This window comes from Sinohyriopsis cumingii, chromosome 12 (assembly GCF_028554795.1).
Source record: "Sinohyriopsis cumingii isolate HCF-2022 chromosome 12, ASM2855479v2, whole genome shotgun sequence".
Taxonomy (NCBI): Eukaryota; Metazoa; Mollusca; class Bivalvia; order Unionida; family Unionidae; genus Sinohyriopsis; species Sinohyriopsis cumingii.
Window position 1 is genome coordinate 121,383,189 of NC_142972.1, and position 18,510 is coordinate 121,401,698.

At 35.7% G+C, this 18,510-nt stretch overlaps 1 protein-coding gene across 3 annotated transcripts in view; it reads right to left on the bottom strand.

Annotated features, from left to right (window-relative positions):
* Positions 1–12,401, bottom strand: part of LOC149787357 (carbonic anhydrase 2-like) — a 134,497-nt gene extending 122,096 nt beyond the window's left edge. For all 3 annotated transcript variants that reach the window (XM_089977921.1, XM_089977920.1, XM_089977919.1), the window contains exon 1: positions 12,191–12,401. The gene's annotated coding sequence lies outside the window, so the exon portion shown is untranslated. The remainder of the gene's footprint in view (positions 1–12,190) is intronic.
* Positions 12,402–18,510: the final 6,109 nt, after the last annotated feature.

Below are 18,510 nucleotides of genomic sequence, written 5' to 3' on the forward strand. Positions count from 1 at the left end.
CGTATGAAGACGTGAGTATCATTTAGTTAGCGTTGTTTTGATACCATTACAGACTTTTTTTTAAAAAAAAAAATCTGTGCGTAAACGTAAAAGACCTTGCGTAGGGATGCAAACTGATCTATAAGAAATATATTTGGTCCAGGATTGGTCAACACAGGAAAATATATTTTGGACTATTCCTAATTATGTTTAAGCTTGGATTATACCGGTTTTTTAGTGACTCCGTGGGAAGAGTGACAAACTCAGAAAAGAGAAGCTTAAATTTAATTTCTTTAAAGCTTTATCGATAGTGTATAAGAAGAATAAAAAGCTGTATCGATAGTGTACAGAAATATCGGAAGCTGTATTGATAGTGTACAGAAAGATCGGAAGCTGTATCGATAGTGTGTGTGCGTTTGTGCGTCCGTGTCATTTGTATTTGTAACGTAGTTTTTAACATCGATAGTTTATACCCCAAATAAATCCGCACACATGAGAGAAAAATAAAATGCTCATTATAAATCATGCGCATAAAAACCGATCAGTGTGGGTGAAAGCAAAAATTCAAAAGTCTAGTTCACTTATGACAGTAATACTGCATAGTGTGGTTTCTTTGTTGTTGCTGGTTTTAGCGGCAATAATCGGCCTTATTATGCCTAGGAAATGGGAGCTAAGTTCCTTTTCCCACGATCGCACCGAGGCAGCCGATACATAGTGCAGATTGATTTGGTTTTGTGTTTTACGGCAAGGCAACACGCTAGTTATTGCTGAGGCATCTGGAGTAATGTGCTTTGCCCAGGGACCAAACACAAAAGCCCAAGCGGATTCGATTGAACGATTGAAACCCACGCACATTTCTGCCGCGAATTCGGACGCTAACCACTGGGTCACCGCGGTTCACATATATAGTTGTAACTATTAAGTGTGATATGAATATTTGCTCTGCATTTCTATAATCGGTACAACCAAGCCTTGTAGCGCCCTTCGTTTTCTCTGTAATGCACTACATTGTTACGACTCTTATGTTTTCAAAATAAGTAACAAGAAAGAGCAAAAGTAACAAGTTTTTTTATAATTGAAAATATTAATTTCCCTCAAATACATGAACAAATTAAAAATAACTTACGGTAGAGTGAATGAAATCCTAAAATCCTAAATATTCTATCAAATTAAATTGTTTCGAGTATTCCGAATGAATTTCAATTGTAGTCCGAATGATAGTAATGCAATGATGTGTCAATTGTACGGAAGAAATCACTAAGATATAATGCAAAATTTTCTTTAAATGAATTCGCGGTAGTTCCAATATAGCTGTAAATCCAAAGTCTTTAAATGAATTCACAAATTCTGTACAGCCATTACTTCAATTAATCTTAAGTATTTCGAGCACTGTATTTCCAAAGAATGACTACAGTAAATAAATGAATCATTCCTCTCAATTTAACTGAAAAACTTCCAAGGCTGGTAATACTACCGAAATCCATGTCATAATTATCTTATATGCAATGCTAACACGCAGTAGTAGCGAGAACGTAATACGAAGTCTTGAATGAATCATCCATGTCTCTCGAAATACTCTTTCAGTAAAAAGATCAGCTGTTCTAACACCGACCAATAAGGAACTTTGTCAGTTTGGCCTCTCACATTAGACCTCGTATTCTTGTAGGATCAAGTGTTGTTTAATTGTGCTTTGAGTTCGACTCAACCTTGGAACTTCTGAATGAATCATCCTACAACTACAAACTACGATCACGGGATATTAGCATTAAATATGTCATTAACTAAACGGCCCTTATAAAAACTGTTATTATGAAGAAAAAAATACACACAGTACAGATATACATAACACTAAAATGAGCACAGATAAGCCATTTAACGCCATACCTTTTCTCTGTATATACCATATATACTTGCTTATAACTTGGGTCGAACTGCAAACTACAAAACCTCATAGCTGCCGACGCATTATGCGACGGTAGATCAGGGTCTATGTTGTATTGAGTTTGATTCAACTTACAAGTGCATATATATTATGTACATTTTTCTCCTGTATCACCTACTTTAGCGACGATAACTCCAGACATGTATGTGATGAAAATTTGATGCTAATCGGAATTTTATCAAGATGAAATTAGACAGAGATGTGCTTTTTGACACGTAAATCAAGATATGGCTGTTGTCCAGTCAATAGCTGATACAGTAGTACTTCATTAAACTGATTATTCCAACATTTTATGAATTAAAATCATTTTAATGACAATAAAGACAATTTACTAACTTCAGTTCCAGCGATTTCTGTTTAATAGATATCAAGCCTCCGAACAGTTGGTGTAAGTAATCCATCTAATCGAGACCGATTATATATACCGTGGCATTCGTGACACCTTGAAGTATCGATAATCAGGACAAAGCTACCTAAAAGAGATCACCATGGTGATTGTATCGCTACTATATAGAACGACTTGTTTGTATTATGAAACATGAAGCTAGAAACATATTTGTCTCCATAGGTCGTTGTATGGATGCAATTTTCTTTTCGATCTATGAAGAGCACATTAACTTGGTCAAGAGAAAAATTAATTAGATTTATGGGGACAGGTGCTTGTTAAATCGCTGTACTACAATGATTTATAATGTCTGTGTCGGGAGAGGAAGTGGATCTTAATTAAGCCTTCGTTTATTTAACAGTCAGACAGACTAGGAAAGGGAAGGTTAACTTCGATTTTATTTCGGAACTGTCAGAGTTGAGTTTTTCCAGAATCAGTTTCGGTAATCTAAAAGTCAGGCTGACCACAATTTTGGCGCCTAGTTATAAAAGGCGGTAGATATTTGTAAACCTTATTGGTTACGCTAAATAAGGGGCATGGTTCCCACACGAAATTTCTTGGTTTTTAATACTGCCCCATCGAAAAATCTAGTCAGTCTACATTTTTCCTGCAAGAGTAAAAATATAAGCGACTCCGAGATGAATTTGGAAGAAATTCTCTCGTAAGACATTTGTCAAAGGGACCGGATGTCTGGAAAGTCAACGAACACAATTCTGGCGGTAGAAGCGAACAAAGCTTGAAAGCACAAGGGGAAGTAGCTCCACTGACGTATCCACATACCTACTTATCCTAGCATCTACGTATCTACGTACTTACGTATCCACCTACCGACACCAAGTTTGAGGGCCGAAAAGAGGCGAGACAGTAGAGAGGTAGGAAAAGTAAAAAAGCGAATGGGTTGAGAAGAACAGCCACAGTGTAGTTGGAATGAACCGGAAATAAGCAGGTTATGAAGTTGTACAAGACAATGACTTCGATTGTTCACTCGATTTTATGATGAGCCAATGATATCATTTAAAACTGATCGGCTATTTATATAAATATATTTGTGTCTGAAATTCGGTGAATATTTTATTTCAAAAATAAGTATATCTTCCTAATTTAATGTATTATCGCAGTCGTTTATGCAATTGATCAAATTGTTGGTTTTTCATATACGGGGGGCTTGTGTCATTCTGTTCTGTATATCTGCTCAGATCTCTATTTATTCCATCTATAAGTTTCACACTTTACTTTAATATTTAATCGATCCGGGCAATAAAGCCGAGGGCGATCACCCTCTAGATAACGATAGTCAAATAAAGCGGACACCTTGTAAGAAGGTGCAACCTCACAACACCACCACCAGTAGCACTGCTACAGTCGTATATAGGCTTTTCAAAGGTGCCTCCTTCTAATTAAATGAACCATCTTTAGTGCCATATTTTGATAAATCTATTTGGGGGGATTGGGGTGAAGGGGTGATAAGGATTTCAGTCAAGCCCTCCTTTCACCAAAAATAGGACACTTTCAGCGACTCCGGTCAATAACAACACCAGATGGTTGTTCCCACAAGATGGCGGCCAGATACATCCAGGATGAGTAAATCTCACTTAACTGAAACCTAACTGTTCGAAAGATGTAGATTTAAAGTTTCGACAAATGATTTATAATACATTACGGTGACTACTTACAATTATTGTTCCAGTGTCTGCGAGCAATCCCTCCTATTGGTAGTGGGTAGAAAGATGATGCAGATGGTTAATCGACACGTTGGAGCTATCAGCATTGTTAAGTAGAAGTATGAGAGTGCTAATCACGTAATGGATCATACTCTATGTACTCGCTTATAAGTCGAGTCAAAATGCAAACAACAAAGATAGTGATCTGCCATAGAATAATGTGCCTGAGTACCAGGGTAATTGTCGTTTGTTCTACGGATTACTCCTAATAAACTGCATAGACACAGATCTGCCGGCGCATTCTGGGTCTGTGCAGTTTGCAGTTGGGCTTGACTAACAAGTGAGCACATACGGTATTAGCTAGATTAAGCTGGTGAACTTGATGAATATCACCCGTTGTATAAAATTAATATTAATATAAAATTAATATCGCCCGTTGGTTGTTTGGTTGTTTTTAACAGAATTATGAAACTCGTTTAACAATGTTCTGCTTTTGTTCACCGAGGCTAAGAAAATCGAAAATTATACAACTAGTTTCATAAATTCAATATTAAATCATTATCCATTTGAGATCCTCTATTTATGATACTGGTATATTAACGTATAGAACACAGTAGTCATGAGACAAGGAATGTACAACATTTTTAATAGACCGTATTTTCAAGGTCTTGCAAAGGGTTTTATTTTCAGTTCTGGTAGGTCTACTTAGCTATAAAAAGTGATTTTGCGAAATAATTTGCTGGATTTCTGAACTGTAGTTGTCCAAACGTGATGAAAGATCAGGTAGAACACGTATTCATTATTTGGCTTCTTAAATGAACTTAAGCCCTCAAAAACACACACTATCAAAGAAATTGTATTCGTGCATGATTTATGTGCATTCGCGTTGTCTCGGAAATGTGTAGTAAGAGCCAAGTAATACAACATTTGAAAGAAAGAGGAAATTTGGTCCTCACTGTCAAACTGTAACGCTTAACCCAACATTATCTGCTAAAAGCATTTTGTAATGACGCTCAAGGTAAAGATTAGGACAGTGTACATAAGCGGGAATCTCACCTTCGCCATTCGCATAACTAACAACTTGACCATTAGGTTTTCTACCTACAATGGTACAATTTTGCGTTGTTTGATAATAGTAAGGAAATTATTTATGACGTATATCTACTTATATTATTAACTGTAAACTACCTGCATAAAACATACTCTCTCTCTCTCTCAATCTTTTTCTCCACGAATTTTTTAATTAAGATAGGAGTATAAAAAAGGTAATCATATATAGTTAAGATTCAAAATGACTGCAGCAAAGATATTGTGATATATGTATAATTAGGCTGTATATTGCAATCGTTTTACCAGATGCCCACTGCGAGAGCTAGTGTGCTAAGATACACAATTTGACAGAAGTTAATGCATAATGTATTAGCTAGGGCATAACTTCATCCGTCAGCGAACGGCTAGGTCTCGATCTGACGCCGCATATAGAACCACAGATCAGAGTCTTTGTTGTTGATTCTATCAAATGATTTGAACCGAACTGCGTTGATTGCTTTCTGTGCGTGCTGTTTACACGGTTTTATTCGTGTTATGCGAGGATGGCCTGTAAACACCATTTTTTATTTTACTTAAGTTGCCAAAAGACTGCTTGGTTGAGGGCCAGATTTATTATAAAGCTTGAGGAATTATACAGAGGTAAAACGTACGTATCTAATATGAATTAATCTTTCAAATGGATTCCAGATTCAAAGAAAGCTGTGTTTGAATTATCATTCATTGGATGAAATAAAATGTACATCTATTTCACACATTTAAGTCTCATCTACAGAAAGACAGTAGTAAATTTCGCGAGTTGGGGATGCTGTAGGTATGTATATAGAAAGAAATAAAAAGAGAGAAAGAAGGCTCGTCATTTTCAGCGGGTGGAAATTTGTAAGGATAAAATATAAAATAACATTTAACACACTTTTGATGATTTAAGTCCGGATTAACACAATGCAGTATGCACCAAATATACTGAAGCAAATAAAAACAATGTAAGGTAATAAGAAATTATATGCGAAGTAATTCTTGAGTTTAGTTTACCTCGATATTGAAGTATCTACATCGTATTAATTTAGAGACTAGAATAGCAAAAGATTGGGTTGAATTATTAATGCCGAAGATGAAAATGTCGAAAGAAAAACAAAATCAGAGAAAATCGCTCACTATTTTAAAATGTTCCATAATGTTAATAAACAAGAAATACGTGTTGCATCGTCCTCCTCCGTTAGGAGTAAGCCAGCTGTTGTGTTTACATTCCACCTCCTTCGGCAGGAGTAGGTCAATTATTTAATTTAGACTCAACCTCTTCCGTCAGGAGTAATCCAGATGTTGTATTTAGATTCAACCTCCTCTGTCAGGAGTAAGCCAGCTGTTGTATTTAGATTCAACCTCCTCTGTCAGGAGTAAGCCAGCTGTTGTATTTAGATTCAACCTCCTTTGTCAGGAGTAAACCAGCTGTTGTATTTAGATTCAACCTCCTCCTCCATCAGCAATAAGCCAGATTATGAGTTTATATATTTCTTACAGTTTAAGTTTTTTTTATTGTATTAAATAAGATATTAAAGTTAAAATAATTGAATTTTCACGTCAGAGTATCGAAATGTAGTTAAAATTACCTAATTCGTTTCGTACACAAATGATTTAACAATGGGTACTAATATACAGCGCACACGATTTATTCAGTGCATGCTAAAAATGTGTGGTCTGTGTACATGTAATCCGCCATGTTCGTGCAGAGTTCTGTAAGAATTCATTTCTGATACAGCTCTGAGCCTTATGGGAGCCTTCTATTGCCATTTGAAAATAAATATCATCTGCATCATCTTCACTTTTACTTAATATGTCTGTGTGTGGGGGGGGGGGGGAGATTGTAACGTAGCTTTAACAATTTTTTAGTCATATCGCTACGATGTCTGCAGTATGGCAGTTTATAGTGATGTCTAGCACTGGGACATCATGCCGCAGGCATGTAGCATGGTGTCCCACCCAGTCACATTATCCTGACACCAGGCCGACCAGTCCTAACACTAATCTCTTAATGCTGAGCGCCTAGCGAGGAAGCTGTTAGTACCATTTTTGTATGTCTTTGGCATGACTCGGTCGGGGTTCGAATACACGACCTTCCGGTTCCGAGGCGGACGCTGTAACCAATAGGCCATCGGAGTGGTCAAACATGTCTGTGTCAACAACAACAAATACAAAACAATAACAATGAACAAAGAAAAAGCTGCCTACAAAAGAATATAGTCAGCATTTTGAATGCAAAGAGAAATACACAGTAAGTAGCTTTGAATAATAATAATAATAATAATAATAATAGTTACAATAATGGACATTTTCACTTTTTCCAGATATTATATTAAACACTATTTTAAGTGATCGCTCAATATCTTGACTTAAGTGTATTATTTTGTGATTTTGCAAAAGTTAAATTACCTTTAAAGGGTTAGTCTGTTTTATATCTAATCTATGAAACTAATGTGTAATCACACTTTTGAACGGTCAATGTATATCATAGGCGACTATCATGTCATATTTTCCCTATAAGTAGTAATTGGCATTCTCTCAATCTTGCAAGCAGTTAAGTATATATATATATATATATATATATATATATATATATATATATATATATATATATATATATATATATATATATATATATATATATATATATATATATATATATATATATATATATGTGTGTGTGTGTGTGTGTGTGTGTGTGTGTTAAACAAGAGATTGGCAACTACACTAGCTAAATGTCATGAGTGAATTGAAGAAGAAGACTGCTACATAATTGAAAATTAAATGGCATAGAGAGACGTGGCAGCAGAAGACCTTTAAATAACACCTCTGCATATCAAGGTAGCTACTAAGCAATGATGATATGTGTCTAGTATTTGTTGGAAGGAATGCAGTGCAAGGGCGTCATGTCCTTGGCGTTACATTGAAAAAGGAGGTAGCCTTTGGCACAAGGACAAATAAATGTTTGTTTATATTTAGGGCTGCCATATGAGAGTCTTTAACAACAGAAGAAAAAAAATCATGCTGCAACTTCTGTATGTGAAAGAATTCCCGAGAGACCCACGTAGCTTTTTTTCAGCAGATATTTCTACGCCTTATGTTTTCAATATCAATGATTTTTCTCTGAAATAATAAAAGGAGGTTATCTTTCTCAATTCTTATACCTGATTAAAGTTTGTACTTAACATATCTTCAAACTTTTATCAATACACCAGTAAGCACCAGTTCATTAGTAATGGATATGATCATCTCCGTAGACCTAGGCTTAATGGGCAGCCAAACCAATTATTCATTAATAATAAACGTTGCTAAGACTACTACGATGACTGATGACGACAATAATGTCGTCATTATATATTCACCTTTTGTGTTTGTTTCTGAATGCCTGAAAATTGTTAACAAGCATAGATTTTCTCCTCATGTGTTGAATCACCTAGTTAATGGAAAAAAAAGTTTAGACTAGATAATCTGTTTGACACGGCGATGACAGAGAACTGATTTAGACACAACAAATAAGCCGATTACAATATAGCTTACAGCACTAACACGGCAATAAGCGGCAGTGCCATTTATTCGGCACATACACATTGCAGGTTATACGTCCCATATGCAACACCCTCCGCAAAAACGACCAACCAAAGCACCCTCTATAAAAGTGGCAAACCTCAGGTGTTTGAACAATGAAAAGTTAAGGGCCGATATCTCACCTAAAACATATCGATCAAGTCTAAAGCTTGGATCGTATCGAAGTGGTAAAGTGCTTGCTTCACACCGCTGGGGATGGCAGATAAAGACCCGGCTTAGTCATTACAACGATCTGTGATTTACTCTGGTTTCCTTGATTTCCACAATCTCAAAAGCTCCGAAGTGAGTCTGAGGTGCTAAAAATAATTCCCTTCATATCAGTAGAAGAAAGTGTTTGAAAATCATGATGAAAGAATTGAAACTTTCTGTTTTAATTCATCGTATTGGTGCTGTTACAGCCGCGTTTGATTATTGATTTACAGGGATAGGTATGGTAAATTGTACACGTATCCACGCCATAAATCCCTTTTTGCTGTAAGGTAGCCTGTAACGTACCGGTATTAAAATCTGACATTTACATTGAATAATAATGGTGTCATTATATAAAAAAACTTATATTGTGACCATACATCTCAAGTCAATCTAATTTTACAATCGTCCCTGAAAACCTTTATTTTCAAGTTACGTCATTTGGGATGGTGGGGTGGGGGATTGTCGATCTAATAGTTTCAATGTCTGAGCACAACATTATAAAAATCTCCACATTGGGATGATGGTTGGTGGGGTGGGAGATTGTCGATCTAATAGTTTCAATGTCTGAGCCCAAAAATATAAAAATCGTCACATTCCCCAGCATTAGAGTCTTGAACAAGAAAGGATTGTTCATCCGATTAGTTACATTTAATTTCACCTACCATTGAAATGGATTAAGCAATACAACTATGTCACGGAGGCAACCTGACTCGAATATTGTAACGGAAATGTTTTATACAGTCCTGTTAATAAGAGGCGGAAAACCGCTCATATAACACCTTAATACACTAATTAAGTTTCTTCGGAAACTAAGATATTGGGGTCACAACTTGAAAGTAATGTAATTCTTTTTTGGACGTAGGCAAATCAGGTACTTACACTTTTTGAACAAAACAAAATTCAGAAGACAGTTGTACGTTAAGAACACGATATAATATTTAATCTATCGGATATGGGTGCTGGTATTGTAAATTCTAATGCAAAATGGCTTTTAATTATATCCATTCACTCTCTTCCAGGTTAACAATGATTACTTTCTTGCTTACGTTAATTTATTTCATTTGAGAGAAATCTGATCCGGCCGTTGCACAGATTGTGTGAAGTTTCTAACAACTTAAGAGTAATTTCAATCACACCAGGATTTTGTTATACTATTAAGGATGCAGCTCTACAGTTTAATCATAGCGGCATCCAAACTACAATCTTCATAGGACAACGCATAATTACGTAAACTAAACTGAATAAGAAAGTTGTCAATTATGCAGCCTCTAAATTAAACGCAGTACTTGTTGTGACAGTAGGCATTGATACCATCCAACTAGTATGTACTAGGAATTTATTTACACCACGATAGTACATCGCAGCAAATGGGCCAAAATTTAAAGTCGAATACGTATCTGTCGTAATTATTTACAAAATGAACATAAAGAGTATTGACAGCGGAGTTGACTTATTTGCACAGTATTTTCTATAAAACTAAACGCCTTTCTTTGAAAACTATTCAGTTTATCAATGTCGATTCTCGATTGATAGTGAAAATAAGAAAAAGAGACCAAAGATAGGAATGTTATAATATTTACATTTTTCAGGTTATATAGAGGAAAATTGTGTATGTAACCATCGCCACGCTTCGACACATTTCGACAAGCTTTGCATTTAGGACGTCACGATAAAATATTATACACGTAGCCCTATTTTAAACTGGTTAGTGTTGTATGAAAATTTTCATTAAACAATTATTGATTGACATTTGTTGATGTCTGGCTTTGTAATTCTTCTTTGGCATGAAGGTGCTATATAGGACTTCCAGTTGTCGTCTGATTAATGACGTAACTGTCGTAATATAGCGTGTTATGTTTTTCTATATGAATTTCGGCATCATCTGAGAGAATTACACAATGACTATACCCTTTAAAAATTACTTAATTTCTCTTTATTTACATGAAATGTTAATATGATTGAAATATAAATACCTACGAATTTAAATTAATTGCTGTGACATCGTTACTATAAATATGGCTGATATATATTGCAGCCATGCCACAAGAATGGTTTTATGTTAGTTGATGTATGTTTAAGGCCGAATAAACCTAGATTCTTGAATAATAAGTCAGCAAACGAATCTGGCATTATCTATATTTATTTTATTGCACTAGAAAAAGACGTAGTACCACTGTGGAAAACCGCATAAAATCCCCAAACAAGACAATCCCAAGATCCTATCTGTATTAAAATTATGATACGAAAACCTGTCCATTTGATAATAATGAGAACCACAAAATTATAGTAAAGATGGCGTATGTTGCTTTACAATCTCTATTACATCGTCTTGTCTGTTTGCTTGTATTTAATTTGCTTGCTACCAAAGTGATGCAGAACCATAGTTTTCACTGTGTTGGCATCCAGACCGGGAGGTGTGACAGGAAACGTTCATTATATAATAGCCGGAAGTGACGAAGCAAAGCACGTTCTTGATAAATCGTATTAAGTCCATTCACGTTCCTAAGTGTAATTAACAATTTGACATAAAATCTAAATCATGTCATTATAATAAATCCAACCCATAACTCCAAGTACACAATATGTATATGTAAACATTAATGATCACCATAGAATAATAGGTAACATTACAGCTGATAATTTTACCCACGTAATTTTTTGTGCTTTCATGGTAAAATATATTTTAAAAAATAAGACTATATACTATTTACGTAATTATTAGCCAAGTATGCCCTAATTGGAGTGATGGTGCATGAGGAAGAGAATCGTGGGTAATGCTCTCTGATAAATGGGTCCAGTAGTACTTGACACAGAAGTAAATATATATTATACTTTTAATTGATATTCTAGTTTGACGAATATGCTATCAATTGAACACTCATACAACCGCATGACACAAAAAATACACCAAGAAATGCCAGTAACCACATAGCAAGACACAATGAAATTTCAGTAACCGCATGACACAAAAAGACAAAGAAATGCCATGGAAAACAGTTACATGCTAAGAAAAGATTTATGCCGAGCACTCGTGATTATCGAAAGTTTCTGAGCCTGAATGTTTCCGTTACAATAGTTTGTAAGTGTACGAGCTAACTTCGTAAATAAATGATGATTTTCTCCAATGAGCGTGCTTCATGGAATCTGAGATGTTCCAATCCTGTAATCAATTTGACCTTGATAATGACAGTATTTCAGTTACCTTCATTCCCCAGACATTTGATAAAAGCATTAGCCATTTTGTACCAGAAAAGTATATTCTTCAAAGGAATAGTTTCCGGAATAATTTCAAATAAGCCAAACCCTATGATCAATTTGTTGTTGGTTTAAAGTTTTATTTATGTCTCCAAAACGAAGTAGATAATAATTATTGCTACTTACCGTGAAAGGTTGCCAGCCACCTGCGTACAGCAACAAGTGTTGGTTACAATAGTTCCCACTGAGATTTGCCAAATTCACTTCGTTCTTTCTCCCGAAATACTGCTCTGTGGACCTTGTAGCTTATTGGGCTGTAACGAGAGAATGCAACGAATACAGGCCTTCCTCTTGTTTTATTGATCAGCGCACGAAACCTGGGCTGAGCGGTCGATAGGTTGTGCTTCTTGCCTGTTAAAATAGCAGCAATAACGCGCTGTCGGTAGAAAAGAGATACCAACAATAATAATCTAGACTGTAAACAAGGACACGAGTCAAACCGAGTGCTCGTAGCTCTTTTGTGACGGTTTTTCTTCTTCTTGTCAACGAGCCCTTGAAACTGGAGATGGGGTGGGGTATATAAATACATATATGTTTACATAACTATCAGATGAAAATTTATGTTATTTGGTGGACATGGACATTACACTTCTCCACATCAAACACGCCTAATACGTCTGCCAAGTTAACTAGTATAAATATTATCAAATAAAACACCGATCAGATCAATGACAATGCGATTACCCTTGTGGTTTTAGTAACAGCAGCTCTCAATGTCAAATTCCAGAAAAGATGCTGACCGAAAGATGAGTGTCACACATATTGATTTCCCATCTCTCGTGTCTTGACCTTTAATATTTTTACCACCGAACCACTATCAATGTAAAGATTCCAGAACATTCACTGAATCGAACAGAAGCCATTTTCATGCAACCACCCCTACTCCTCCCAAAAAAAACCACAAAGCCCCTAAACATTTACGTCTGCCGATGAAAGATTGGTATTGTGAAATATATATCTTGTCATCGTTTACATTTTTCAGGACAAGTGTTAGATCGTTCAGATTTAGAGACAAGATAAAATACATAAATAACTTGGCTAACTTCACAAAGGCGGTAAGCAAGTTTATTTGCCAGGTTTTTAACATCTTTAATTAGCTAAATTTGTTCAGACGGAATGATTATTAACTTGCGCTGGCTGGTTATTTTCATGTTTCGCATTGTAGCCCCCACACATTATAATCTGCCAGAGGAAGGAATAATGTATTTTCGTTCTTGAAACCTTCTGCTACTTACATATGTAATGCTTGGTAACTTAAGGAATTTAGCGACATACTTCGAGACCTACCAATAGACACATGCTTACTAAGCCCAAAAAATCGCATATACCTCTGAGAAATAAAACAGCTTCTCATTCGATATCAAAGTCTAAGATATCACAGTTTAACATGGCTGTGTATCTTTCAAATTGTTACTTAACGAACACTCTAAGATACACAGGTGAATTAAATCTTTATTGGTTACTTTTCTTAATATAACTAGAAGATAAGAAAATATAAAATCAACATCTGGCACTGTAACAATATACAAGACGGGATATACTTTTTATTTATGTTTTAATGCTAGCATCATCCCTTAATACGATTAATGGACAAGCACAGCTGTAAAATATATCACAATTAATCTGCTAACGTACAACGCAGCACCAGTGATAGAGCACTGTTTTCCCTTTGCTTATAAAAATAGGAGTTATTTTGATCTTACATGCATATGTGTGAGAGATATAGTTGAATGAGTTTTTAATGAATATTTTGATGTCTCTCTTGCAGTTGTTCAATTTGATCGTCGCGTGGGAAGTACAACAGCCCCACCAACTGGCGTTTCATTACCAATAATTTAGTTCTTCTTGTATTTCTGTACAGTAAGGATATCGTTCTTTATATATATCCCATTAATATGTTGCTATAACAAGTGGTATCATACCGAGCTACATGCTTGAAGATGACTTGATAGTCCATGATTTCCCATATTTCCAAAGAACTCAAGATAACAGTCGTTAACAAATGAAAGAATGCTGAAAGCGCAAATGCTACAGTAATTTTTACTCAAACCATCTAATGATCACACGTCATCAAACTTTAATTTCGTACTTGCATGTTTTTCTTGTTTCATTTTGTATTATTACACGTAAGGGGTCTCGCTATCGTGCGAATCAAAAGACTTTCGCGTGAATCAGGCTATGACAGTCATATTTTCTCATATTTCCAAGAAGCTCAGGGAAACAATCGCTGCCAGCTGAAAGCTTCTTGAACGCGGAAATACTACAGTAATGTTTCTCTAATCACCAATAACCACTCATCACGAAACCCTAATTTCACACTTGCATGCTTTTACTTGTTTAACACTTGTATGATTCAACAGTATGCCTTTCTAAGCTGAAAATTAGTACTTTGCGCAGTGCAATACAAGGCATAACCCTAACACCTAAATCAAAAAATTATCCATGTATCTAGTTACTAAATACGTATACCTAACAATATCCAGTGATTTCATTATGTCAAGAAATTAGAAAGGATCCATTTTTCGGAATTATTTCGTGCTGTCATAAAGTCTCTTGAAGGCTGCACGTTTGCTTCTAGAAATTGGTTCTTTACTCGGGTTGAGAAATATCTTCCCAACTCCCCATACTCAATAATCACAAGATTATAACAGAACTATAAATACAAATAGCACATAACCTAATTTTATTACCCACGCATCAGAAAATCACTCGTCCCCGAGTGATTACAAATGTCATACACGTGGGCATGAACCACAACTGATTACTCCCCTAGAACCAACCATCAACTCGACTCATGATTTCCTAACATTATTACAGATCTGACTCAGAATCATCGAATTTGATTCACTAGATCCGACACTCTACATCGAACTAAATATAAAGCATATTTACTCATCGCCTTAAAATGAAATACATAGAAATAATGAATAAAAGTACATAAAGTTCAACCAAACATGACACTACTTTGACTGGGCTATCAAGGCTGCAGATTGTTGTATATTAATAACAGGTTGCAAGTCCACTCAAACAAATCAAGATCTTCTCAAGCGAAATCATACAATGAGAAGAAAAAGAAGAAAAGTCGAGCGTCACGTCAGAGTAACAGCAGTTTCTTATTAGTTGATCAATAAGCCTGCCTAACTAAACTAAAGCAGAATGACAGCTTCTCCTTGCTGCTACAACACATATACATCGAATATCTCCTGTACAACCAGTAGATCAGCAAATAATGGTGAAACACCCATGAACCTCCGGTTGCCACAACGAATATACTGTTGTTAGAGCGATGTCGATTCTTTTTGTCTGCCCAGCTAGTTTTCACATAAACTGTTGTCAACTTCCCTCTGCTAATAAAAGCTCCGATAATATCATATCCTCACTACCAGCCACAAATGGCCCCAAAACGACGACACAGAAAGCTGTCACTTCCCAACTACACAGAACCCAAATATTTCCGTCGGTATCAGACCAGTCGGGTTATACTGCTGCCCACATGTATATAAACCCACGCTGTTATGGTAGCTAAGAAGCTTCCTCAGGAAGCTTCCATCAGTATCCACACAATCGACAATCATGATGTCTCTCCTGAAAGTGTTTCCAAAAGAGAGACTCGAAGACTCGCTGCTATCCAAGCCGAACCATTATAACATTATGTGGCCAAAACCTGAAAGCACAATCTGAACAATATGAAATATAATGTCGATGATTACAAATAATCTGTGATATGCAATACCAACACTTCTTGAGCGCAAACAAACCGATTCTAAACATCACACTTTTCGCGTAATATGAACAGTTGTTCAGAGAGTCTTCAAATAAACCTGATCTTTACAAGTTGATTCTTCTATCTGTGCATGATGAAAACCAAAGAAGACTATTACAGATCCTAAGTTGGTACACAAGAATTTTCAAAGTGCACTGTAGGAAAAGCTTCTCAACAAACAGGTCTCAAACAGGTCAAAAATGCAGACTTACCAAGACAAAAATATATTGATTTCGAATATTGCATACATCATGCTTGCAAAACATGCGGAATGAAAATTCCAGAGTAAAATTAAGAATATCCATCCCCACCCCATGTTGATTAGCGTCATCCCTTGTCTTGAAACAACCGGATAGATGAGCTGATATTGTGTCGATAGCGTATCGGACACACATACCTGACTCTTGCATACCTTATGAAAAGTGATCATCAACCATACTGCCTGTGTGACAGAAGCAATTTGATTTTAACTGCACGAACAAACTGCATGATGATGTACCACCAGAGAATACATACATAAAGCCATTCGAGGGTGAGATCAAATGTGTTCGCACATTTGTACAACCCATTTAAGGAGCTACCTGGACAGTGCATGCAGCTACGTTAACAGTACATGCAGCTACCTGGACAATACATGCAGCTACATTGGCAGTACATGCAGCTACCTGGACAGTACATGCGGCTACCTGGACAGTACATGCAGCTACCTGGGCAGTACATGCAGCTCACCGTAATTGTGCTCCTAAGCATTTAATAGCTAATTTTCATTGCAGATATTTATCAGTATTTGTGTTGTTGTTCATTAGCTAGCTTGAAGTGAATTCGTAAGATATAGGGTCTACAAATTATTTGTCAATTTTGGTACATACTTTGATTCATGGACATTTATTCAAGTATTGTTCAAATATGCTTCTTTTCTACTTATATCTCAAATACATTTGGCTACTTTAGTTATTTGATAACTTGTAGAATTATTACAGATACGTTCTAGGAAATATGAACTTGGAAAATATGTTCGTTTGTTTGCGCAAATTTATATGTTCTTGTTTTAAAATTTAATAAAGTTCTCTACAGCTCTGCTATTGGGTGATGACTTATTCTTTTCCATGGCAGTATTAGTGCTGGTCTTGCTAGATACTAACACCCCTCAACATGTGTAATGCTTTCTAATTTCTTGAGGGAGTGACCTTTCAAGGTCATCATGGCGGAAAGGATGCTAAATTGTACCTCTAAACCATCATCTTTCGAGTGTCCCCTCCCCAACCTCCCCCTAATAGGTGATGATTTATCTAACTAAAGAGTTAACGGAATTCCTGTTGTCATTTTGTAATGGACGGCATGCGTTACAACCAGTTTAATAGATACTTATAAATACTTAAATTAAAAATATGCTTGTACACAAAATTTTAAGACTTTCACAAAAACTCCCAAGTTCGGAATTGAATGACTGTATGATTTCCGATCTCAGTCTTGTGGAAACCTATATATAAACCCAAGTTATATGTGTCGTGACCGTGTCAACCGCAGCACTGTAACAGTGGTCATATCGCCGGGGGGAATCGTGCGGTGGGAGACAGTTACTAATTAATTACGAAACGCAAGATATTCTTTAAAAGAATCAGCAAAGGCTAACGGGTGAAGGATGGAAGGGCAAATCACGTGAATTTTCGGTACGAACAAGAATATTGTTCTACTGTCCCCTGTACCCTTTCACCAACGTTACAAGCGCTTCAGAGGTGGGAGAAATCTTATCTTCTTATGCATAAATTCTATATCAATATAGCTATACATATTTTTATCCATCGACATAGGCACAACCTTATATAACAACATAAATTCTTTATTTCAAGCCGTTTCGCATGTTACTTTTTGTTTAATGAGGAAACATTAGCACAATTACTCACGGGTAATGTGCCTTCTTCCGCTATCATTCCAAGTTTTCTCGGGTTTTTCCATCAACTTTTAATCACTGCCTACCCTGGACTGGCCGAATTATAGTTTCGTTCCGCTCATTTACTCTTTCGTTGTTACAAATCCCCCAAATTCGATATATTATATTCATGCATAATTTATTAAGTTTTATTGATATTTGGTAAACGAGATATTTATACTTGTTATTGATCGATACCGGTCTATTTATTCATCTGTTTATTCACCATGTCATGAAGGAGACAATAAACCAATATCATAGATTTTTAGAGCTATGAGAGACAAAGATTATTTTTGTTTTACGTCCAACTGGTGAAACATGGGATCAGAGGAGATATAAACAACTGAGGCAGAATTTATTTTTTCAACAATAAAGCTCCTGAAATGTTTAGCTGAACATCGATTTAATAAAAACTTTCTTTGAGTAAATTGTTAATCACGCTGGAAGATATAACTAACAGAGAAGGTGAACAACCTGAACAACCAAAAAAACATATATCTGTGTGTGTGTGTGTGTGTGTGTGTGTGGATAACTGAGCTACATAAAAACGAAAGGTATACATAATACAGTTCGATAATTTTTAATTTGAAAGTAAGATCTAAATTTCCGAAGTATGCTGTAAAAATGGAAAAAGAAATTATTAGGAAATTCCAACATAATATAGATTATTTTATATCACAAAAAGAATTGATTTAAAAAAATATAATAGAAATATATATTTTCCTCTGACATAATACTTGTCTTATTTGTATA